General features: G+C 38.3%; 1 protein-coding gene and 1 long non-coding RNA gene across 3 annotated transcripts in view; both read right to left on the reverse strand.

Moving 5' to 3' along the window:
• Nucleotides 1-25114, reverse strand: part of LOC128376753 (exostosin-1) — a 288133-nt gene that overhangs the window by 243078 nt on the left and 19941 nt on the right. The window lies entirely within an intron of this gene.
• Nucleotides 18-1577, reverse strand: LOC128376757 (uncharacterized). The gene is made up of 3 exons (XR_008323283.1): nucleotides 1447-1577; nucleotides 718-1323; nucleotides 18-86 (listed from the first exon to the last, which is right to left on the reverse strand). It is a non-coding gene; the product is annotated as an uncharacterized LOC128376757 (long non-coding RNA).

The following is a 25114-nucleotide window of genomic DNA, read 5'->3' on the forward strand; positions in this document are numbered from 1 at the left end:
CACTTCAACGATGATACAGGTCCCACACACTGAATGCACTTATCCAGGGTGGCTACTGTTGTGAGCACAAGGTGATGATTTTTACACTGTGGGCAAGAAGTTGACATGAGTTATTGGTCATATATACCACTGCCCATATAAATTATATCAATCATGTTCAGGTCACACACAGAGATCTGATACCGACTTACACTAAGAGAAGCACTTGACAAGAAGGTCTCTGTAAACCATTGTCCACATAAACCATATGTTCAGGTTACACACACTGATCTGATACTGACTTACACTAGAGAAGCACTTGACAAGAAGGTCTCTGTAAACCACTGTCCACATAAACCATATGTTCAGGTCACACACACTGATCTGATACTGACTTACACTAGAGAAGCACTTGACAAGAAGGTCTCTGTAAACCACTGTCCACATAAACCATATGTTCAGGTCACACACACTGATCTGATACTGACTTACACTAGAGAAACACTTGACAAGAAGGTCTCTGTAAACCACTGTCCACGTAAATTATATGTTCTGGTCACACACACTGATCAGATACTGACTTACACTAAGAGAAGCACTTGACAAGAAGGTCTCTGTAAACCAATGTCCACATAAACCATATGTTCAGGTCACACACACACTACACCAATTGACAATATTGGGTTACTTTATATTTTACCACACAAGTCATAAAGCAGAACATAGGATTTCATTTACCTTTCCAACCCTGCTGGGATTCCTTGGATCTGGACATGACCCTGCAGCCATCTCAGTGTCATGGGGCTTGTTCACCATCTCAGTGTCATGGGTCCCTGCTGCCATCTTAGTGTCATGGGGCTTGTCCACCCTCTCAGTGTCATGGGTCCCTGCTGCCATCTTAGTGTCATGGGGCTTGTCCACCATTTCACTGCCATGGGTCCCTGCAGCATCATCCTACAGAAAAAAAAAGTTATAAGATGTTTCCTATGTAATACCATAAGAAAGGTGGGAAAAACATGACCTCTGACCAGTCATGGGACAAATTGTTAGCTTTTCCAGTGTGTCTTCACGCTCTCATAGAATTGTATTGCTATGATTTAGCAACACAGGAGTTTGAGACATTAATATCACAAAAGGAAAACTTCAGCTACCTTATATCTCCATGGCCAGTCTGAATCACCATAATCATATGTGATCTCCTCTCCAGGGCTTATACTATGTTTTGCAAACAAGCACAGATGGGGCTTTCCTTCAACCATAATGTACTTCATCTTTGCATTCGGGTTTACATGGTCATCGTTGGCCAGTCTGCCCAAGGTCCCGTCCTCTTTAGCCGCATCAACACTGTAATTGAAAATCATTTATAGTTTTGCAATGTGATTTAGTCTGACTTAAACACCTTCCGTTAATATATGTTCAGCAAACCATAATCAATGTGTCATTTAATTCTGATTCGACAATACCCACCACCAGAGTTTTCCATCAAAACGGAACTTGAACATGAAGTCCTTAAGGCTGTCATGGTAGATCCTCTGCCTCCTCTCACATTCCTGATGGGTAATGAGTTGACCTTGGTACTCTAGTAGGAAGTCCCCTTTTTCGAATGGGGCAGTAGTGAAGATCCCACGACCTAATTCACAAATATGTGTAACGTGTAAGTAAGATGCCATGTTTAAACTTTAAAAGGTTTTAACATTATTCACTTGGTGGATATCCACAGTAAATAAGTACATTAAAATGCCCAATATAAATATATAAAAGAAAGAAGATTTAGTTGAAAGAAGTTCAGTTTTATGTTTTGTCATGAAGGCACCACCATCTTGCAGTATGATAACCTGTGATATCACAGGGTTGGTTTGCTGCCTTGGTACAATCATGAAAAGGTAGCCTCCATTTTCTCACATTTGTCTTTTCAATGTTATTCTCTTTCACTATTTTTCACATTTGTGTGTCACTGTCTCAATAATTCACAGACTCTATCCTTCATGTCTGTATCTTTCACTATGTTTTTTCATCTCCATCTTTTGCTATCTTTCACCGTTTCTACCAAGGGAGCAAACCAACCCAGTGACATCACAGTTTATCATTATGCAAGATGGCAGCCCTGTGACAAAACATATAACCGAACTTCTGCTTTACACATGTTTACATTTGTCATACTCCAAATTGTTAGGTGCAGTGGAATTCCATTAAGTGAATTACTCTTATGTGATTGGCTGCTTTATTTCCACTTTAATCATGATTAAATATTCAGAGCTTTACACTCACTAACCTTTGAAAACACTTATGTGTTTTACATGAAATCCTGGTTTGTCCTTTCCAGTGCTGACATAATATCTGGCATCATCCTTTGGATTGATACGTCTTCTTCTATTCATGTTTCTTGAAAAATCAAAAAACCTGTATTAAAGAAAAGACAGTCATGATTATGATGCTCATTTGAGGAATAACCATGGTAATCTTCTTGAATCATGTGGACAGAAGCCAGATGCTGTACTCACCACTGTAACACTGCTAAAACTAAACACTTAATACAATTTGTTATCATATTCAAAGGTTAATTTGATGTGCAAATCTCACACCTTTTCACCACAGAATATAACAGGAGTCTGCATATGCACAACATATTAACAGTATAAGGATTACATTTACTTATGTATTGCTGAGCTGAACTACATTCAGAATGAACTTCATCCTGTATCCCAGTGCCTCAATGATACAAGTTGTTTTGACAACAAGATAGAAGTTTCTGCAACTAATCCAGCTAAAATGAACCTTCTGGATGCTTCATTGTCTTTGTTAATCATTAAAAAGAAGCAAAGACATGGCCTGGAAAAAAAGTACCTTTAACCCTTTGTTTGTATACATATACACGCCATTACTGTGGCTGAAAGGACACAAAAATACACCAAAATATCTCACTGAGATTTCTTTCTTTCTCACTTTTTTTCTCCTTCAACCTGGGATCTCTGATGCAGCTTCACATCTTAACTGGGAGATCTAGGTCGAGGAATGGTGCAGCCGATTTTGCCATTTAATCACGGTACTTATAATATCACGTCGCTCAGCAGCGTCAGCCACAGCCCCAAAACACAGAGATGGTTAAATGTCCAGTCCATGCAACGCCTATTTCTTCACTGTATATGAACCTGAGTAACTAACACTCCTCCACTGTGAGCATGAGTCAAGCACAAGTCAACATGGCGCAACAGGTGCCTCTAATTAAGGCTTAACGAGGGCGCGGTGCCTCGGTGCAACCCGAAAGAACAAGCAGACGTGCAACTGTAGCAGAAAGGACACAAAACACGCCGTAATATCTCACAAATATTACCTTTTCTGATAGACAAACGTCTTTCCGGAGCGAAGCCAACTGCAACTAGCTCTCTACCACTTGGTAGCCGTAATAAAAAAAATAAAAATCAAATGACTATAAAGCATCTAAATCAGTGTAAAATGGCCCGTTTACATAACCAGATAAAACTAGCTTGACTTTACCTTAATTAAATCAGACACACTAAGTTATTAATAAAATATATCAGCTTACCTGTCCGTTCGTTCCTCCAGCGGGGCCCAGCAGCAGCGTCCTCCATTAAACACATGTAAAAATTAAAGAGCCGAGGTGTGGGCGGGGCTTGGAGCTCAGAGTAGGGGAGGGGTCCGCCCAAACCTGTAACCAGCCAATCACGAAGAAGCCCGCCAAATCTGAATCCGGTGTATCAAAAATGTGTATCAAACTGCAATTCAGGCACAACCGATGGGGTCACTGTGTTATACACTGGGATACACTGAAAGTCAGGTCAAGTGGTAAAGAAGGACTTTCAAAGAAAATGAGAATATCTGTTATTTAGACACTAACAAATGTAAATTCACTCTTTTTTTGTTTTTGTTTTATGAGGACATTGGCATGGTCCGCCTAATCCCAAATGTCCTCATAATGTCGGTACGTATTCAGGTCAAAGGTCCGTCTATACCAGCTATACCAACACACACACACACACACACACACACACACACACACACATATATATAAACCCCCACCCGAACACACACATTTACACACAGTCTTTTCCATTACTGTGGCTGGGGTTGATTGCATGTGGTGGGTCGATGCAGGTCCGTGGACGCCAGCCATCTTTGGGTTCAGACACACTTAAGCGGGACAGTTTATCAGCTGGACCAGGACACTAGTCTATCTCTCTAATCTCAACCCTTCCTTTTTTTCTCTCTTTCTCTCTTTTCTGTTCTGCTTCTCTTTCTTTGTGTCCAACATCCAGCAAAAAGGCAAAAGAGGAGAACTGGAATATTGAAAGAATGAGGGCAGTGTATTTGTCATGGTGGAATAGAAATAGAGTACAATAAGCTTGAGTAAAGCTTTTCACATGGTGAGAAACCCCTATTTGAAACAATGTTGAGGCTCACGGGCCAGAAACCATCCTACTGGAAAAACTGTCCAAAACAACACTGAACAACACTCTAATTGGTTGAATTATTTAAATGAACCAACTTTTTGTTTTTTTACAGCTAAACTTATTTAGGTCCAAGTGGAATGAAATCCCATGAACGCATTGTGCTAAACAAGTGAAGGGAATAATCAATGAAAACAACCTTGAAGAAAAACTTCTATTCATGTTGACTATATTATTACTTTACCTTACACACAGAGTAATCTAAAATTCATTTAACCAGGAAGGAGCTCTTTGCAATTTCAAATCCCAGTTACAATGAGCTGCCAAGTCTCACCATCAACACAGCAGCCATGTGGCTTATTGACGTGTTTTTAATAGTTGTGGGACAACAACAGAGGTCTACAGCACTGAGGGATATATCAGGCTTTGAATACACACACAGTAAGTTGTAAGTGGGATTAGTTCACTGTAGTGGCGGAGCTATGGGAGTGGCTATTGGGGCTGCAGACCTGAATGTTTTCTGAAAAGCTCTACATCTATTTTTTTTAAATCTGTTGAAGTCACTTGTTTTGAATAGTGACTTCAACCAACTGCTGACTGAATGTGAGTGAGTTTACAACAACTGTGATAAAGAGTCAAACATCTGAAAACAATTCAGTTGAGGCAATGTTACTGAGTGAAATGTTAATTAAAAATCAATGTAATGTTTTTGTTTTCATTTTCATGCATTCTATGTAGAAAATAGTTAATAAAGACCAACATAAATCACTACTACCACTAATTGTGAATTCTGCACAAGTGATTCATCCAAAAACAAAAGGTGGCCCTGGCTCTGGACTTAGCCCCGGATCTTGTTAACGCCTAGATTCACCCCTGGTTCACTGTTTGTTTGGCTCTACACATGAGATTTACTGACAGTAAGAAAAAATATGGAAAGTCATCAGCCATACCCTTTAAATGTAATATTTATTATTGTATTCATTTACTTTTTACCTTTTGCTTTACTGGGCCAGCTGTGGCTCAAGAGGTAGAATGGATTATCCACTAATCACAGGATTGGTGGGTCAGTCGCCTTCTTCTACTGTCCACATGTCAAAATCTCTCTTTGGGCAAGACACTGAACCTCAAATTGCTCTTAATGGTCCTAGGCCAGCACCTTGCATGATATCTTACTGCCATCAGATATATAAATGCAACCATTTACTTTCCACCTTTTAGAACATAAAAAAAACATGTATTGTTATTTTGTTAATGAGCTCAAAGTAGGGCAACTATGGTGGGCTAGTCTGACCTAGCTTAAAGTGGTTTTGATTGGTTGAGAGGATCATTAGGGGGAGAGCCATGTGTGATGATTTATGAGGTGAATGCATCATTAAAAGGCTCCTTCTTAATTCATTACCGTCAAATGATTTCCCTAATGTTAAACATTCCTTTTTCTCTTAATTACTTAATCACATTGATGTCAAAGCACAAGGCAGTTTTTAATGGAAAAAAACTACCAGATTTTTATTGTGGGAATTATTTGAACTAACATGGTGATACACACAACTGCAGTAAATAAGCAAAGAATACATGTACCAAAACGTGGGGGTTATGTGCCCTAAAGGTAATCTAATATGAGGCAGATCCTTTTTTTGTAACAGTCTTATTGACACTAGTATCAATACCCAAAACAAGGCTTTATATTGGTGATACTTTCGGTATTGATCCAATTTCTCCTTTAACTGAAAGAGAAGACAGAACCATTCACTTACTCTGTTTATTCCTACAATAGCTGTTCCAAGGATATGACCTCCTATTTGTACAATACCCACAATGGAGGCAGTAAATGAAGCTGTAATAAATGTGGGTTGTTCACACATGAAACATTCATCAACCTGTAATGAATGACCCATGTACCGTAGTATTGCAGACACTAACAGCTCCAGTCTTTATCCTCTCCTTACACAAGAACGGGATTCAGCAGTTCCATTTGCAGCAATCATTATTTCAGCCATTAGCTACTGTATTAGCTACCGGAGGCATTTCTAAATCAGCTACATATAGATTTACAAAACACACACACACACACACACACACACACACACACACACACACACACACACACACACATACACATATTGTTGAATCCATTAGGGCACTACATACATATCAAGCAGGAAATACAAAACCCTTGTGCTCCATCACTGAAAATGAATATATGCAAAACAATGAGCTGCTCTGGCTTTTAAAACATCAATCACATAACAGTCCTGAATTAACAAATGGGATACAAGAGACAGAATTTGATGTCAACAGGTAAACAGAAATGGCAAGGACAGCAATAGAATAAATTCAAGGGCAGACTTCTTCAAAAAACAGTTTGAATGCTTTAGAGATTTTTAATCAGGGGGAAAGGAAAGTTGAATTTTAGTGCGATCATGCAGAAAATGGAATGTCACAGAATATCTTTAGTGCATTTAAAGTTTTATTTCATGAATTTGTGTTGGTAATTGACCCAACTTTAAATTACATCAACCTTAAATCTGACTAAAACCCATGCACTGCGGTGTTGCTTGTTTTAGACAATGAAAAGAATGAATGTAGCTCCCAAATTCACTAATTTGGTCATATTGACACTCTAACACACATCTCAGCCAGATTAGTTCTATCACATAACATTAGAAAGTTGCCATTGAAACACTGGTAATAGCTATAAGGTCTATCCCAGACATTCATGGTACATGAATTGGTGACATACGTTGTCTCTATATGCAGATGATATATTGGTTTAAATCCAGATCAATCTATCCCAGTTCTAATGGATGCACTGATGGAATATGGCTATAATATATATAAGGCTACAAGATTCATATAAACAAAAATGAAGTCATGTCTCTTAACAGCAGAGTTCATGTCAGAAGTACATTCTCTAGACACACCTTTACTAAAAAAGACAAAAGAGGATGATAAGAAATGCTATGACTTATTCTTTTGTTTTAAATTGGGAGAATCAACTATGTATAAATTATTACATTGCCAAAATACTTGCATCTTATCCAGATGCTACCAAACACAGCAGCTAAGTTATTTTTCATTGTTCAGTTCATATGGAGAAACTACCTGTATAAAACTGACTGAAGTCTCTAACTTTGAGTACTGTTATTGGGCAGTACAGTAGTGGTGGGGCCCAATGTGATATCTTTTCATGGGGCCCAAAATCCTTGGTGGCACCCCTGCCTTTATAAGTTGACATTTGAATCAGTACTATATATATCAGCTCTTTAAATTCTCGTCTGGTTATAACAACAGGTTGTATTCAATCTATTTACCCCCTTTTCACATAAATCCCTCTTTACCTAAACCCCTTAGAGATGGCAATCACAGGACTATGGTTTAGAAAAGGTATCAAAACTTTTGGGAATCATTTTAAAGGTGGAGTCATTTAGACTTAAGAAGAGTGCTCCTCTCAGTGCTTGCTACCCTGCTCCCACTTTTTAAAATTCCTCTGGGTTAAGTACTTTATCATCTCGGAACAAGATGGCCATCTACAATTATTAGAAGAGTTGCCTCTGGATAAACTTGTGTCTGACAAACAGAGAGGGGGTTTATATCTTATACTTAGTCAGGACATTTTTTAAATCATAGTGTGTGGGGAGTGTTGGGAGTGAGACGCAAATGGGAAGAAGACAGAAGAGAGTGTGATTTTGAAGAAGTGGAATGAGAAGCACTGTGTATTGATAGTCAGTACTTCTCTTTTAACATTAGACATAACAATCTCAGTCCTACTCAATGTGCTTAATGATATCATAGTAATGACTAACCTCACAGTAACCCTAGGGAGGTGTGGGCTGATATCTATGATTTATATTTTTGTACATTTTCAGCTCAAGGGCTGTCATGTTTAAAGAAAACAATAAAGATAATGTTGAAAAGAACAACTTTTGTATTCAGAGAATGTTTTCAGAGGCACCGATATACAAGCTTCATACTCTATGTACCTCTAAATGCACACATACCTGTTTTTCATTTCAGCTATAGGCTTTACGAGCCACTACTCCAGACAGATATTCCTGCCACTCTGTTGCTGAGCAATGTTGGGAAACTCCCGCAAGGCATCACTTTCTCCTTTTGTCTGTCTTCTCATCTCAGTCTCTTTCTCTCTCTCAGGACATAAAAGTGGTACTTTTGCTTTCAGGCAACTCTTAGAAAGGCTGTTAGGTATCTGACTAGAGACAGCCGAGTCAAACGGAGAGAGAGAGAGAGAGAGACAGAGTGAGGAGAGAAAAGGATCCAAACAAATGAACTTCAGAGAATATCTGGAAAGACAGAGAAAGCAAGTGCGGAAGCCAGACGTGGAGAGCCTGCAGGATGGAAGGAGGCTAAAATAAGACAGAGGTGGGAGTGTTAGATGGTGAGAAAAAGACAGCTAGACAGAGCTGTCTCATTGTCCAATCCTCACCTTTCAATCTCCTCTCCACTCTCACAATCATTTCTCCTTCAATATAGAGTTTATTTTCATTGCTGATCCATATTATTGCCATGTCTGAGTATTTTTTTATTTAACTGAGATGTGGTTACAAGAGAATATGGCAGGGTCCAAAAGTCTGAGGCCACTTTTGAACCTTACTGTAAATCCATTTATCATCATTATTTTTATGTATGGCTCAGAACTTCTGCAAGGAAAAGGCACTTTTTATTCAAAAACATCATTGAAAGTGCTATGGGGAAATAAATATGAGCCGACCACACTCTGCTGTCAATGAACTGACATAAACTGATGAGATTTTTGTTGAAGAAAACTTTTGTGAGCACCGTCTCATGGTTTATTTGCATATAATGATGCATATTGCCCATATTGAACTTACGGGGTTGTATTTAATTATCTCACCAATACCTGTCATAACACGCCTCCACCAATGTCAACCCTGTCTCCCAGAAGTGCAACAGAAATATGTTTTGTGGGGAAACATAATGCTGGCTGAATTATTGTATAGTGAATAAATGTTGTAAATTAACATATTTTACAAGTTAGTAAAATGTTGAAACTGAAGGTATGAGTTGAATGTTAAGTGCTCATTTATCTTGTCTAACTTATTTAAGTTGATCATATCTTACACCGCAATGTCACCAAACTTCAGTTAACAAGAAAACTCCGTAACATAAAACACTGAGAATTCCCTCACTAACACAATTTTAAAAAGCACCACAAAGAAGAACCATAAACCCTCTTTGTTCTTTGTGAGTCTAATGATTCACAAAATAACAGGCAGCAAGAACTAAAAAGTTATATTGGGAGCAAAGTGCTACCATATTCGACACTTCTTAGTAATGAATAAGTGTTTTAATTCATAAACAACAGTAAAAAGGTAGTTTTTTTCTTCATTTGATTTGTAGCACTGAAAATTTTATTAGCTAATTAAAAAATAATATAATCCAATCAAGCTCAACAGCTGCTCTGTTACAGTATTGAGGATATAAACAGCCCACCTGGGCGACCCATTAAGAACCACTGTATCATAAAACTAGTGTTGCCTTCAGAGGGGAAACAGCTCAGATGGCAAGGTGTAAAGACATTACAGACTGTAGCTACAGGCAACAAAAAAAAGTGCTGCTGTCAGAAGTGCTCACACACACACACAGCTACACACACACACACACACACACTCTCTCTCTCATTTCCACCTTTGCTGCAGTTTGCACTTGCTTAAATCATCAATTTAAATTGTTATTTACAGAGTGGAGTTTCATTAAAGCGTGGTTAATGTTCTCATCCACACTGAGCATTAAGGCTTTTTACTACAGTCTCCATCTTTTCTAAGATGACAGTGTGTAGGTGGAGGGATGTTATAGATGTCCTACATGTTATGTGCATTTTCATCTAAAGTAGTCTCCCAGCAACTAAGAAACAAACTTTTTGTTACTGTAATGGACCTAATTGATTTAGTGCTGGTTTAGATGGGACTTCACATATATACATAAATGTGGAGCAAAGATCAGATATGGATGTTTAATTTTAAGTAGAGCTTACCCTAAAGTGAGGATGTTTCATACATTATTTTTCTCACAGCATCACAGATCACACTATTCTTGCTTTGTTCATGTAATGAGAGCTGCAGGAATCAACATATTATTCTAATGCACTGGCATAAAGAATGTTTTCACTGAAAATGTTGAAATTGTAAGAATTATTAGCAGAGAGAGATTTTTATGAGATATTAACCACATCAGCCCTGATGACTACAATGTTTGACCTCTCAGAAATGTTAGTTGTCAGAACTGTTATAGTTTAATTTGTTTTTTTTAAGTGAATGCTGTCCTCTAGAGGCTCTACAATAAGTCATTGGAGCCTCCACACCAGTATAGACATACAGTACAGGAACAAGTGAGACAGAAGGTAGCAATAAAGATTTCAGGTCAGAATTGTACCTTTTAACCCACCATGTACCCTCCATTCAACCAGCAGATAAGCTCTTCTGTCCTTCATTAAATGTAAACTAAAAAGGTACAGATCTGTATATCGATCTAATTTCGGTATTTTCAAAACCTGCATTGTCTAGTCCAGTGTTCCCCTTTGGTACAATGCGTTTGGGGAGATATGAACAATATCTATCAGCAAGTGTACTCAAGTGCCGACCAAAGCAACTCTTTAGATGAAGTAGTCATGAGCTCCAACCTTGATCTGACCCAATGGCAAGGCATTCTTCATTTGACCGAAACGATTCCTGACTAGGTGCACTTTGCATGTTGGATTACATGAAGTCCAGCAGCTTGTAATTGATATCTGACCTGGACTAGCAATGAGAAGTATGTTGACTTCTTGATATTTGGGCAGATACATCCTTACTTTACTTTCTCATTCCCAACATAGACACATCTAACCATGAGTTGATCTAACCAACCAATCTAACCAATGCTTGATTCATTTCTAAGTGAAAAGAAACCAACTCAAGATGAAAATCCAACAAGTTTACCAACTGATCCACTGATTTAGTCCAGAGCAAACAAATTGTAGGTTTAGAAACGGGTGACATGTCCATTCTCTCTCATTTGAGACCCTTTTGCAGAGGTTGTAAATGGTTGCAGTAGACATTTGGGCAGTTGCAGTTCAGGAACTAGAGCGGATCGACCACTAACTGCAAGGTTGGTGGTTTGATCCCTTGCTCTTTCTGTACATGTATCAAAGAGTCCTTGAGCTAAACTACACTGAAGTTTCGTGATGGTAACACCAATGCCCTGCTTGGCTGCTCTGCTGCCATCAGTGTGAATGGTTGAATGAAAGGCTCTGTTGGGTTAAGATAGGAAATCGCTACATCTCTAAATTTGAGCTTTTATCTACTGGAAGAACATCGTCCAAGTTATGCCTGGAGATGTAAATTTTCACCATAAAAGATAATCAATCAATAATTTACTTCTCAAACTAAAAGCAAATGATTGGCACTATATGTAGAGCAGTAGTAAGTAGAGTGTGTGTTTCTTCCCATGGTTTGTTAATGTTATATAAGTGGTAGGTCTTCATCAGAGTTGAAATCAGGAGCTAATGCCCAAGTAATGAAATAATAATGATGAAATGATTGTAGGTGGGTCAGCAGCTCTTTAAGATTAGATAAAGGAAGTTTCACTACATAAACTAAAACATACTGACTAGTCAACACTGTCCTGAATTATTAAAGTCTTCAAATTAACAAACCACCTACCAGAGACGTAGAAGACAGCAAAGACAGATCTTCTATTTGCCGAAAGATACTCAAACTTCACACCCTGCATTTATCTGTGTACTGTATTCCAGCTGAGTACAGTTTTGTGTAATTTTTTATAGCCTCGTAAATGTAAGTCAGCAAAGCAATAGAAGCAAGACATTGTCATTTCTCATGAGCAAAAGCCTTGACTAAGCCTTTCTCTTTCCTTACACACACAGAACACACACTCATGTCCCTGGCTGCAGTTATTAATCACTGGAATGTTCAAATTGCTGTTAAATTGTCCGTGGTGCAAAGTAAACCTTGAGGCAGAAATAGAGACAGGAACAACGCCGATTTAACCTCCACGCTCTTTATCTATTAGGAAGGGAATATATATGTGTGTGTGTGTGTGTGTGTGTGTGAATGGCTGCGTATGAATCTTTTATCATCTCAGAGAGTTGTACACAACAGTTGCCTCCTCGCAGAGCTCTGATTAATTATACAATATCTGACCTCTTAATGTTCACACTGTTAAACTCTCTCCGGCTCTCTTTCTCTATCTTTTAATCTCTTGATCTCTCCCTCTTCCTCTCAGCTGAACTCTGATCCCATGTTTTGGATTAAAGGGAGACAATTTGTTCACTTAAATGAAGAATGTGAAAGTTATTTTTTCCTTGTTGTTTCTTTTATAGCGTAAATATGATGTAGTGCACAATGTGACACATTTAGTATGACACGAGGGATGTAAATAACGTTTACATGACCTGAAAAGAGGGAACAACAGTGAGTGTTTTCCTCTTTACTGCTTATTTTGCTAGTTGAAATAGTAGGTTTCTCCATCTTATACTTGTACATATACATACATATATACATTATTAATTTTTTATGATACAGGAGGTGTGCCTTTCCTGATGAATTGATGGTTTTTGGTTGTATCCAATGTCCCATGTTCTCAAAGGAAAAGGAGGTGTGCCTTTCCTGATGAATTGATGGTTTTTGGTTGTATCCAATGTCCCATGTTCTCAAAGGAAAAGTGTAAAAAGCCAATCATGTCATGCTTCAAGTCACTTTTTACTTTTTCAGCCTTATCAACCAATCAAGTTAATTCTGGCTAAACACAACCATAAAAAACTTAATTGTGCTTTAGTTGACAGGAGCAGATATTGATATGAGACATCAAAAACCCAAAAACCCTAATGCTTAATGTATATAGTATACACACTGGATTTACTGATGACAAATAAAGTCGTTGAAACTTTTGTAGTTCAGTCAACGAACGACTTGATGGCCAAAAAAAAAGTTTTTTTTGTTAGAATTTCTATACTGCTATTTCTTGATACTTATTGGCTGACGTTTTGGGGGGTTTAGGGGGCTTTGCAGTCTGTGCAGCATATAACACTTTCTATCCTTTGACCACTGATTCGGATCAGGAAAAAAACAAGAAGGAAGGGAAGGGAAGGAAGGGAAAGAACAAGAAGGAAAGGAAGAAACTGAAGGAAATATATCTACAAGATACAATATTTGGCTGATATGTGGACCTGTTTTTTTTCTTAAAATCAGTAGTATGTAAAGGCAATATTCAGGACACATACTTTAATATTGAAGTGTTCATAAAATGCTATTAACGATAGTTCATGATAATAATCAAGATCAATTAAGAGACAATATCAAGGATTCACCCATGATCACTGAATAAGAAAGTCTACTCTGTAATATTTATATGTGCATGCAAGAACCTTTAAAGACAGGCAAATTTCATTAAATGAGGTATTTTTAGCTGGTTCATCACTTCTGCAAAAGGCTAATTTAGAGCCACATCTTCAGCATTTTGATTAATGATGCACAAAGATTTCCATAAAAAGATCCCATTCTATATTTTTCCTTGCCTTGCTCGTAAAGTGGCCACATGGTGCTTTTAAATGTGTTTTATGGACAGTTTGTTTAACATAATTCACTTAATTGCACATGTTCCATATTGGAGGATTCGATACCATGTTAATTGTTAAGCATGAAGCTGTAGTTTATTTATAAATAACACACTTGAGACTGGAATTAAAGTTGGAATAAGCATGTTAAATATTGCATGAAACCAGTGGAAGGTCCCCGTTTGTGTAGTAACACAAAAATGTGTGTGTGCCGTCAGAGTGATCCTTTACGCTCGGTTAATGTTGCTCTCGTCCTTGAGCTACAAATGCAAATGACAGCTAGCTCCATTTCCCCCAACGCACAGCTAGAGAATCATTTTAAAGCATCACTCTTCACCTCCTTTCACCTCCTCTATTGTTCACTCTCTCTCTCTCTCTGTCTCTCTCTCACACACACACACAGCGCTGATACTGTAGGAGTGTGTCTGGCATGTCGGCCAGTAATGACTAACAACTCACATGCATTAAAAATTTCCACCTCTACCCCTCGCGCTGCAGACGGACGTCATTTTCACACAGGAAGGCCACAACCTTGACTTGATTTATTTACCTCTTTTCCCTGGCTTCTGCTGCTTCAGTGTCTCTTCCTCTCCCTTTTTTCCTATGTGTGTGCGTGCGTGTGTGTGTGTGTGTGCGTTTCAGTCTCACTCTCTTTAGGAGTAAGCTAACACTCCTCGCTTTTAGGGGCATTTAAAAAGTCAGCCGGGCGAGCGGTGAGATGGCCAATCTTTAGTCTGACACCGAACAAAACTCTGCACAAACCCTGATGGATGGTCTTGACCTCGCACTGCCAGGGATGACGGTAAAGCGTGTGTGTGCGTGTCTGCGTGAGCGTGCGTGCGTGTGTGTGTGTACTCACATAAGCGACCTTTCGCAGCAGCATGACAAGGCCATTGATCCTGGCCTGTAATTGGACAGCATCAGCGCAGACACATCCAGACTAGCTGTGTGTGTGTGTGTGTGTGTGTGTGTGTGTATCTATGAGGATTTATGTACGTGTGTTTCTAAACTTTTCATAAGACAAGGTTCACTGATCTTTGCACCACTTTACAGAAACATCCTGCTTCATATTCACACGCTTTGATGCTTTGACAATAGATAAGCGACATGGCACATCTGATGCTTTCAGGAGTACTTGAAAGCTTCCCTGCTATAAAAATGTCCATATTTCTCAAAAAGTGAACACAGATGTCTCCTGAATAACATTAGAGTCCTTTTTTCATTTACAGAAAGCCTTCAAAATAAAACACAGGTGTAGAGCTTCAATCCAGTCATTTTGGACCATGATCCATGCTGGCTTTATCAATTCTGAGAATACTGTTTAGAATCTGTCTCTGAAATGTACACCAACTATATCAAAATGCACTAATAACTTGCTGGAGTATCCTATTTTTAAAAAATCTAAGTTCTTGGCTTAATCTTTAGGATGATAATTCAAGTGAGATCTCACACTGTCTGCACAGAAAATGAGCAGGATTCTACCTCCACCAAGTTAGATACCAACAGTAATTGCTCCTGTTTTAAGGTAGAAAGGTGCAAATTCATCTTAAACCACAAGCTGAACTGACTACTGAACTGAATCAGTAGTGTTTAACAGTGGAGTTCCTCTCTCTGGTGACTCAGAGTATCATCATTAGCTCAACTGTATTTTACTCTCTTAATAAAAGCTTATTAAAAGATCATGGATGGTGCAGGAATAATCATGATGTAACAAATAATTGGCTGCTGAGCTATTAACCCATACATAGTGTTCATATTCTACACCCTCGCAGTATGTTCTACGTCAATTTTCACCCGATCTAAGAATCCCTTCATAAAAAGTGTCTATACCAAAAAGAAACCACAGATCTGTTTAAAAAGCATCAATAGTCAATCTGACTGATCAATAAATGTGATTAAACCTTGATTCATGTTTCAGAGAGCAGAGAGAGTATTTTTTAGCTCATTTTTGGAGAAAAAACATCTACTATCACATAATATCATGTCCTATTTGACCTAAGACATGAAAATATAACATAGACATAATGATGACTTTATGGAAGTGTGGGGTTTATTGTAGAACCATTAGAGCCATCAGTCTTCACTGCTACATCATAAAAAGAATTATTAAAACTTTTAACTATTCATCTAACTAAAATAAATACAGGTCAAATTTGACCCTCAATGGACATTTGTAGCACCTATACAAAAGTATAACATTGTAAAAAATCTTTAGGAAATCTTCAGGACGAAAAGACATTTGTGTTTTTACAGCTGTCAAATGTCAAAATGGGTCAAATTTCACCCAAACAGTATGTAAGGGTTAACCTTTCAAACAGTGCTTGTATAGGTTAGTTTTGAAATGAACTGAATGCAACAGGTGTAACAGGGAACATACTGACAGTCAGAAAGACAGCACAACACACAAACAGGCACAACATTATGAAAAGCACTTGTACTGAGGTGCATTTGAGTGATGATGTAATAGAAAGCCAGATAGATGGATACTTTATCCTGAGGTAAAATCACATGTCATGGCAGCAAAATACAACCAAAAGGTACTAAACAAAATGTAATACATTAATGTTAAGAGAAAATTAAAGACAATGAAACAAAAATCAAAGTAGCTTTAAATAAAAATGATGATGCTCAGATGAGTGGATGCATTAAAGTACAGTATACAAAAACACAAGATAAATAGATCAGTTATTACCTTTAGATCATTGTAAATGAACTGAACAAAACAATTGGAATCAGTAAAGTGATTTGTAATTTGTATTATGAGACCAGCACAATATGTACCAGCACAGTCTTCTACTGGTTACTAAGCATCTCTGAGATAATGCTATATTTGTCCACTGTATATACAGACACAAGGCAGAACCCACCTTCAGGCTGTTTGTGCTGTATGAGTGCGTGCATGTAAATATGATCCCAACAGTCACCCATAAACACACTCCCTGCTGACACTTTAAACTTTCCATTTTATGCCTTCCGTATTTCCCTGTAGCATTTCTCACAATCTCAAGCTGCATGCTGCTAAACCTTGGTATCTGTGAAACTACAGGGTCAGACTGTGTACTTACAGCTCATATCAACACAGGAACGGCAAAGAAATCCTTTAAAAAAAAAAACAACATTCACAGAATTTTAAAGTTATCCCATCTGATTCCCATTAGGTGGTTTCATAACTTAAGCCTGGGACACACTAGAGGATGACTGAAGCGATGTAAACATATTCGGGGGGAATCCATAATCTGAGGCACAGTTGGTACCAGTGCTCATCCAACTGGAAGTGAAAAGCTTTTAGATTCAATCAGAGCCAAAGCGGTGCGGTAACAAACTGATCTGAGATGCCTCGATCGTGTCAGGCTCGTTTGATATTTACGAGCCGGTGTCTGCGCTTGTGTGGACCGCTGTGTGTGTGATGAATCACTGAGTCTACATTATAAGCCAAAAAAAAAAAAAAAAGAAAGTGTTTTGGTGCACACAGGGTTGCCTTGTGTTGCACATTACTTGTTTGTTTTCCAACATTGAAAATAATTTAGGAGGCATGCCGTGTGTGCACTAGCCTGTTATCCAGTAGGGACGGCTGATTTTGTGTGAGTATGTGTTCATTTCAAAGATTAGCTGACAAATGAGACAACCAAAAAGCTATGTGCGTAACGTGTAGTAAACAGTATACTTAGGTATATGTTCTGCAGTGTACTAGTAAGTCGATATTTGTTGTGCAAGAGTTATAGTGCTGTCATTTTTATACTATATGTTTCATTTTTGCACAATAAAAGAAAGAAGTTTTTTGGTGCACATAAGCTTTTTGGTTTGTGTTCCACGTAAGGTACTTGTTTTTCCCACCTTGAAAATAATTTAGGAGGCATGCCGTGTGTGCAACATTTTTCTGCACTAGCCTGTTATACAGTAGGGATGGCTGATTTTGAGAGTGTGTGTTCATTTTAAAGATTGACAAATGCAAAGTAATGAGACAATGCAAAATCTTTATGTGTGTCATGTAGTAAACACTATACTTTGTTTGTTCTCTGAAGTGTGATACTAAGTTTGTCGTCTGAGTGGTATAGCGTTCTCATTTTTTTATAAAATGTTTCATTTTTACATTAAAAAAAGCTTTAAGGATGATGATGAACTAATGAGTTTTGGTAAAGTTTATCATGAGTAAACTTCCTCTCATGGCTGGATCTAACACTGAGGCAAAAATCATCATCTAACAGAAAATGGACAGCACCAGTGGCAACCAAAAGCCCAACAAAAAAAAATAGGTTTGCGTATAAGTGGCTCTAAAACCAAAGAAGAAGGTTGAAACTGGAGATTCATGATGGGGGGTTGGGCAGGGCTGCATGAGCTTCAGTGCCCAGGGTCCACTGGGGGTACTAATCCAGTCTTGCTGCTAATGTTACATCAAACCCTGACGTACAAACATCTGGGCACCAGCTTTCACATGGTGGATGTGTCAGTCCTGAGCAGGTATTAAAGACAACCTGTAATCCCACATAATAGCAGAGTTAGCAATTGGAAGTATTGCTACTGGTGTCATAGGCTAGTGAACCAGGCATGCTTACATTACAGCCACTTACAATGGATGCATTACACCAACAATATCATAATAGTAGGCCTATTTAGTTTCCTATAGTAAAACACTGCTCGTAAAAGTTCCCTAAATGGCAGTAATAGTTTTAAAATTGAACTGAACACCTCAGTGTTGTAAAAAGATGCTTATCCTGATGCTCTCTCTAAGAATCTTAAGTCCAGCCTGCAGCTCTGTGCAGCTTTCAGCTCATTGTTTTGGCCCTCCACACCATCTGGTGGAGCCTCAGTGGCTCCCACCAGTCCCCCAGTAGGAAACTGTGGGCAGGAGCTACAAGCACACAAACTACACAGACTGACTGTAAACACTATCTGCTCAGAGCCAAATGGCAAAGAGCCGAAGTAAACAAGTGTCTGGTGAAGAGACGTAAACTTAAGAGAGCCAAGGATTTTTCGGAGGTGTTGTTGGACCAAACCCGAGCGAAATGACGAGCAAATACTAGACTCAATATGTACTCAATATGTCATTTTAACACTAGAGGGCTGGGTCTCATATTAACAGTCATCACTGGTTTTCTTTCATTATTAGAACATCCAAACAACAACAACAAAAATCTTCTACAGGACCAAAAGATCCAAAAGATTCAATCTGCCTTCCATTTTCTCTCTTTCTGTAAAATAACCACACTAGTTGCACATTTCACACTTACTTCTTTCTCCCTGATACAATTATAATTCCCTCCTTTTATAAACTCTAACCCTACAGACCAACTCCCTAAACTCACCATTAGATAGTTGTTTTCTCAGGAAGGCGGGCCTCATGTGACCCCATCCTAAAAATGTCAGCGCTATCTCGCCCACTGCGCCTGAAAAGAGCTGATAGCAAAACCAACTTCTGGTGTACTGTTCAAAATATACATCGCCATTTGCTGTGTCATTGCATTATGTTTACTATCCATCATTTTATTTGACTGCCAACAAATATTGGTGACAGTCTGACAGTGTAATATGCTGCATTTTATGGATGTGAAAATAAGTTGATGATTACCGAAAAATGATGATGATTAAGTGTCCATCTCAGTTTAGTGCTGACTGTTGACTAGTCTGACACTTGTTTCCTGTTGATGCCAGTGTGTAGACTTTAGTGACATCTAGTGGGAAGAACTTGACAGAAATGGAATATAATATTCAGAAGCATGTTTTAATTAGTGCATTTTTGACCTATTTATTTAGTTATGTATTTATTGACCTATTACCTAGATACATAATACAATTGTGTTTTCGTTACCTAACAATGAGTCCCTTATATCTACATAGGGAGCGGGTCATCTTCCACAGAGGCTGCCATCTTGCACTGCCATGTTTCTACAGGAACCCAGAGAGGACAAATCAAACACTGACTCTAGAGAGAGCCATTTGCATTTTTTCACAAATTTCTAGTCCACTAGGTTCTCCAACACGCTTGAAAAGTTGTGTATTCAGTTGTTTGCAATCTGCACCCTCACCACTAGATGGCACTAAATCCTACACACTGGTCCTTTAAATGAGCTGTACTTAAATTAAATTTTACATATAACCAGTGTGGCCTTTAAAACTTTTTTGAAAAATATATAATTTTTTCTCATTTGCTTTATTCAGATAGATATTCACTGTAATCGAGTTAGCAGAAGGTTAGCAACGGAGAGGCTTACTGGAGAAAACAGTCGATAAAGATGACCAATCTTGGTTGTGGCTTTAGCCTCGATACGCAGTAGCATTTTTGAAAAGGTACACATCAGATGTCATATACCTGAACTATAAAGGCCGAACAAATACAGTAAAGCTGCTCCCACAGAATACTGAAACGAATGTAACTTAATGGTTGTTTGACAGCAAAGTATTATTAATAATAAGTACCATGCATTGCAAATACATGTGAAGTATTCATAGGGGTACAAGTGTGTGAAAGTGCAGATGTGACAGAAGTGGAGATGAACAACCCTCTGAGCTGTCAGAGCCCATCTGTGACACACACACACACACACACACACACACACACACACACACACACACACACACACACACACACACACACACACACAGCACAGTTAGAAGGAGTAGTGGGAGGTAATAAGAATGGAGATTAGACTTTCGATTACACTGCTTTCTTATTCTCCAGCCCTCCAACAGCTTTGACACGGAGCATCTGAGTAATTCGTCAGTTCGCCTTCAGCGTTTACAAACAGAAACGACTTTGAACGCTCACTTCTGAGACTGTGTCTGAGTTTCCAATCGGCAGCCGTAGCACTCAAAGGGGAAAGTGTCATCGCGTGTGCTTAGGAGGGAAAATTGCATTAGTGTGTGTATGTGTGTGTGTTGGCTCATGCATATGCATATTATATGGAACAAATGCATGGCGACATGAAATAAACAAAACAACAAGGAAGCTGTCAGCAGATAACAGGGTCACAGGAGACGGTGGCGATGGTGCACGCATGTGTGCACGCATGCACGCACAAAGCAGGTCAGGACTAACAACAAGAAGTTTGTAAAATGACAAACTGTTGTCATCACATCACACACATGCAAACAAGGAGAAAGACTGAAAGATTCACAGCTTTGCTTTCCAAACAAATGCCAGAAATTTACCACGAGTGGAGCCACAAGTTCTCGCCAGCATGTTTTCACTTAAAGATCTGTGAAGCAAGTGTGGTGAAGGAGGAGAAGCTGGAGCCAAACTTGTTTAATGTTAAAAAAAGAAATGTTATCCTGATGTTTCCTGGAAAGAGCTACAGTGTGTAATGTGGCACTAAGTATAGATGTTCTGTTTAATCATAATTCTTTTGTTACTGGAAACTTTGAGTATGCGTGTATATTTTTTTGACTGTACACAAACTGCATATTTTGTAACGTTTGTCTTTTAGTCAGTGCACCTGTTGAACATTACAACTCTATATTAGCCTAATTGAGAAATGAATTGGAAATGAATTATGTATTTATTAATTGGTTAAATTCTAGCAGTCAATTCCACAGTGCTTCCACTTTCCCTACAATTATAACTAGTAACTAGAGGAAATAAGGGCCCATAAAATGAAGCATTAAAGTTCCACATTTGTTTCAATGTTTTAAATACACTTAATATTAATGTATTTGTTCTTGTCAATGATAGTTATGAAAATGTAGAATATACTTCTGAGAACAAGTAGAGATTATGATGTAAAGATAGACAGCTGGTTCTGATCAAGGCCATTTTTGGAGTCTGAGATGATTCCAACTATAAAAAGTTAGTCAGTAAACAACACTAAATCAATCGATCTCAAAATATTTTTCCTTGTTTTTGAAAATGCCGATATTAAAACTGCTCAAAAACCATGTGAGATCATATGAATTATCACCAAACTGTAAGACTTATAATACTTATATGTACCATTTTAATAAATAAGAAATACATAAAAGTAATTTCACAGTTTCACTTGAAGAAAAGACTAACATATAAAATAAAGGACATTTTTAAAAACTATATTCCATCACCTAAATACAGTATATTGAATGAGTGAAGTATGAAAATATATTACACAAAAACAAAACAGCAACAAACTGAACACAAGGAATCACAAATACTATAAGTTGCATATAAATAAAGACACCAACCCAGAGTCTTTACAGCTGCAAATATAAAGATACATAACGATTATCAAACTATTATCACAATCCTGCTATTTTAGTGTCATATATTAGTTTTATTCATCAGTAGTATCTCACTAAGCTTTAAATGTCTTGTATATTTTTCATTTTTTTTGCTGTTGTAGAATATAAGTATGAGTTCTGAGTTTTGCCTTTCTACTTCCATCCATCTACTTCCATCCTCTCTTCTTTTCTTTGAATAGAATGAAGGCAGAAAGAGAAAAGGCGGGAGGAAGAGAAAAGTTGAGCTGAGAATTAGCCACCGCCACAAAATATCCAGAGGAAACGTTGACAGGGTGTCATACAGCAGCAGCGCGGATTGTGTGTGTGTGTGTGTGTGTGTGTGTGTCTCTGTGTGCGTGTGTGTGTGTGAGAGAGAGAGACGTGTCGGGAGTGTGCCTCAGTCAGCAGGATCAACATATGGCTCCATTAAAAATAACAAAAGTCAATTACTATAACAGGTTAGATCTGCCAACACAGCAACACAAGTGAGAACAGGAAGGTTTTACTTTTATATGTCAGAGTGTTCTGATGGAGAGAAAGTGTTGGCTGAATTTCTCAAAACGATCATCTGTACATTGATTAATACTTTTTTCTGTCCATAATATCTCATGTTGTCCTTTTTTTTTTTTTTTTGCTGAACTAGCAGTTTGGTGCAATGTGTGTAGTGTGCAAAATACTGTAGAACATTCACACACTGAGGAGTGAGGGAGCAGTTTGGGGTTTAGTATCTCGCTCAGGGTCTCTTCCACATGTAGACACAAAGGATTGAGGATAAAACCACCAATTCTACAATAATTCAACAGCCCCAGCAGCTCCCATCATGCATTTCTGTGTTTGTATTTGCATATTTTTACTTAAACTGGTTCTGTTTTTGTTACCTGCCTTGGGACTGTGGATGTAAATTAGCATTTATGCTAACTCCAGCATGTTTACATCTTGTATATTATGCTTATGTTCATTATTGTGCTCTGTCGATATCAAACAGATAAATAAATTAGCTGCATAACCAGATTCAATTGAAATTTCTCATGGTTTAAAAAGCTAAAAGGGAGACTATGGATGATATTTATTATATGATATTTATTTTCACAGCACTTTAACACTCTCTTCATAGGTAAAACCATTTATTGCAACAAATAGAAATACAGTTTTTGGCAATGGTGGCTCCACTCTTAGATGCTCCCTGGATTAGCCAGAGTGCAGCCCAATGCCTTATGCAGAGTGGGCATGAATTTCAGATTGAAGATAAACCAATAAGGATAAACCAATAAACCAATAAACCAATAAAGCACAGACAGATGTCGTCTTGCTGATACAGGAACCAGATTAGAAAATGCTCTTATGTGTCATTCTGGAGTCAAACAGTCAAATCATGTATTTGGTCTTTTAATTTGAAGGATTTCTTACAATTTTTCTGGACACAGCTTAGTGAAAACTTTGTGTGTTGCTGTAGTAACAAAGTATTTATTTTCAAACACCTTTAATTTTTATGCCCCTGCTCTAATTTCATGAAAAATTAAATGAATAAAAAGAGAAATAAAACAAATAAAATAGAAAATTGGTCACACCATAAAAAGGAGAGAGGAATTAAGGCATTTGAGAAGCAAAATGAATAGGTGAAAAATCAATTCATAATGATAAATAGATCTAATGTACTCTACTGTAGTACTAATACTGTTCAAGTCACATAGACAACACACTGGAAATGGTCTGCTGTCAGGAGTCAAAGGGCTTGTTCCATTTTCACCTGTGTGTGTGTGTGTGTGTGTGTGTGTGTGTGTGTGTGTGTGTGTGTGTGTGTGTGTGTGTGTGTGTGTGTGTGTGTGTGTGTGTGTGTGTGTGTGTGTGTGTGTCTGTAGGCAGCTCTCGCCTCAGGCACATCAAACTCCCAGCATGTAAGGATGGACTAACAGGCATCAAGCAGACACACACACACACAAACAGACACCCACACACATACACACACAAACAGACACACACACACATTATCATCACACGGCCCTATTTTGGTCTGATCCCAACCTTGAAACGACCCGCTCTCAACCCGCTGTCACGCTACAAGACTGGCAGCGGACCTCACACTGTGATGGAGAGAGAGAGCGAGACGTGAAGGAGTAACTGAAGAAAAGAAACAAATGAGAGGGAAACTAAATGAGAAAAGGAATGAAAGAAAAGAGAGGTTTGGTAGAGGGAAGACTGGAGAAATGTGAGGAAATAAGCGAAGAGGTGAAAAGGTAAGAGAGGAGAGGAAATAAGGAGACAGGAGATGAAGAAGAGGAGGAACAAGGAGAGAACAAATCAAAAGGGTGAGAAACAAGCAGTAATGAAAGGAAAGGAAGGGAGGAAGGAAAAGGAGTCGGAAAGAGTGAGGAGAGGAGAAATGACAGGGCAGAGGGAGAAAATAAAAAGGAGAGGAGGAGAGGAGAGGAGAGGAAATTAAAAGGAGGAGGAGGAGAAAGGAGGAATGACAGAAGAGGAGAATGAAGGTGAGGTAGAGTAAACAAGGCGAGGAAAAGAAGAAGAATTGAAAGGAGGAGGGGGGGGGGGTAGACAGGAGTAGGAGAGTTGAGGAGAAACCAGAAGAAAAGATGAAATGAGAGAACATGAAAAGAAGAGGAAGCAGAGGAAGGGAAAAAAGAGGGAATAAAGACAGGATGAAACATTTTTTTAAAAAAGCTGAAATTGGAAGTATGGTTTTTAGGAAAAGGGGAAAAAAACAAAAAATAATAGTCAAATAAAGAGGGAGATGGGAATGAGGGAGAAGAGAGAAGAGAAGATGAGGAAAACAGAGATAAGGAGAGGAATTAAGGGTAGGGGAGTGAGGGAGAATGGGGAGACAAGAGGAAAGGAGAGAAATGGAAGGAAAAGTAGAAGAGAGGATGAGACAAAGAGGGAATGAGGAAAAGGGGGGGAAAAGAAAGTCGAAAGTCCTTTTTATTCCATATTCTAATAAGTGAAA

The sequence above is a fragment of the Scomber japonicus genome, chromosome 17, assembly GCF_027409825.1.
Source record: "Scomber japonicus isolate fScoJap1 chromosome 17, fScoJap1.pri, whole genome shotgun sequence".
NCBI classification, from domain to species: domain Eukaryota; kingdom Metazoa; phylum Chordata; class Actinopteri; order Scombriformes; family Scombridae; genus Scomber; species Scomber japonicus.